Genomic DNA, 203 nt, shown 5'->3' on the forward strand with positions numbered 1-203 from the left:
AGCTACCCACATAAGAAACCACAAATTTCGAGAAAATCACCATGATAATCCTAAAACCACTACATACATCACTTTTTTCTCCCTGGTAGGCAAAGAGTGATGAAATTTCTAAGGACCCTTGTTTGTATTTCAAAACACATACCAGTGTGATTCACATATACATCTTTTAAGGCCGGACTAGCAAAACATACACTTGACTTTCT

The sequence above is a fragment of the Penaeus monodon genome, chromosome 34, assembly GCF_015228065.2.
Source record: "Penaeus monodon isolate SGIC_2016 chromosome 34, NSTDA_Pmon_1, whole genome shotgun sequence".
Classification (NCBI taxonomy): Eukaryota; Metazoa; Arthropoda; class Malacostraca; order Decapoda; family Penaeidae; genus Penaeus; species Penaeus monodon.